The sequence below is a fragment of the Arachis duranensis genome, chromosome 3, assembly GCF_000817695.3.
Source record: "Arachis duranensis cultivar V14167 chromosome 3, aradu.V14167.gnm2.J7QH, whole genome shotgun sequence".
NCBI classification, from domain to species: Eukaryota; Viridiplantae; Streptophyta; class Magnoliopsida; order Fabales; family Fabaceae; genus Arachis; species Arachis duranensis.
Genome location: NC_029774.3, coordinates 14,847,860 through 14,849,568, shown reverse-complemented (window position 1 = coordinate 14,849,568; position 1,709 = coordinate 14,847,860).

Here is a 1,709-nt window from a genome sequence, read left to right as displayed (position 1 = left end):
TGAGTCTTGGCCGTGGCCCAAAGCACTCTGCCTTCCAGTATTACCACCGGATACATACATGCCACAGACACATAATTGGGTGAACCTTTTCAGATTGTGACTCAGCTTTGCTAGAGTCCCCAATTAGAGGTGTCCAGGGTTCTTAAGCACACTCTTTTTGCCTTGGATCACAACTTTATTTCTTTCTTTTTCTCTCTTTTTCTTTCTTTTTCTCTTTCTTTTTCTTTCTCTCTTTTTCGAAATTTTTTTTTTGTATTCACTGCTTTTTCTTGCTTCAAGAATCATTTTTATGATTTTTCAGATCCTCAGTAACATGTCTTCTTTTTCATCATTCTTTCAAGAGCCAACATTCATGAACAACAAATTCAAAAGACATATGCACTGTTTAAGCATTCATTCAGAAGACAAAAGTAATGCCACCACATCAAAATAATTAAACTGTTATAAAATTCAAAATTCATGCAATTCTTCTCTTTTCAATTAAGAACATTTTTCATTCAAGAGAGGTGATGGATTCATAAGACATTCATAACTTTAAGGCATAGACACTAAGACACTAATGATCACAAGACACAAACATAGCTAAACATAAGAATAAAATTCGAAAAATAGAAAAATAAAGAACAAGGAAATTAAAGAACGGGTCCACCTTAGTGATGGCGGCTTGTTCTTCCTCTTGAAGATCCTATGGAGTGCTTGAGCTCCTCAATGTCTTTTCCTTGTCTTTGTTGCTATTCTCTCATGATTCTTTGATCTTCTCTAATTTCATGGAGGAGAATGGAATGTTCTTGGTGTTCCACCCTTAGTTGTCCCATGTTGGAACTCAATTCTCCTAAGGAGGTGTTTAATTGCTCCCAATAGTTTTGTGGAGGAAAGTGCATCCCTTGAGGCATCTCAGGGATTTGATGATGAGAGGGGTCTCTTGTTTGCTCCATCCTTTTTTTGGTGATGGGCTTATCCTCATCAATGGTGATGTCTCCCTCTATGTCAACTCCCACTGAATAACAGAGGTGACAAATGAGGTGAGGAAAGGCTAACCTTGCTAAGGTAGAGGACTTGTCCGCCACCCTATAGAGTTCTTGGGCTATAACCTCATGAACCTCTATTTCTTCTCCAATCATGATGCTATGGATCATGATAGCCCGGTCTATGGTAACTTCGGACCGGTTGCTAGTGGGAATGATTGAGCGTTGGATGAACTCCAACCATCCCCTAGCCACGGGTTTGAGGTCATGCCTTCTTAATTGAACCGGCTTCCCTCTTGAATCTCTCTTCCATTGGGCGCCCTCTTCACAAATGACTGTGAGGACTTGGTCCAACCTTTGATCAAAGTTGACCCTTCTAGTGCAAGGGCGTGCATCTTCTTGCATCATAGGCAAGTTGAATGCCAACCTCACACTTTCCAGACTAAAATCTAAGTATTTCCCCCAAACTATTGACTCGGAGGTGAAAGCTTTTGCCTTCCCTTTCCTCTTTCTAGAGGTTTCTCCGGCCTTGGATGCCATAAATGGTTATGGAGAAACAAAAAGCAATGCTTTTACCACACCAAACTTAAAAGGTTTGCTCGTCCTTGAGCAAAAGAAAAAGAAGAGAGTAGAAGAAGAAGAAATAGAGGAGATGGAGATGGCCTTGTGGTTCGGCCAAAGGGGGGAGAAGTAGTGTTTAGGTTGTGTGAAAATGAAGGAGTGAAGATGGGTTTATATAGGAGT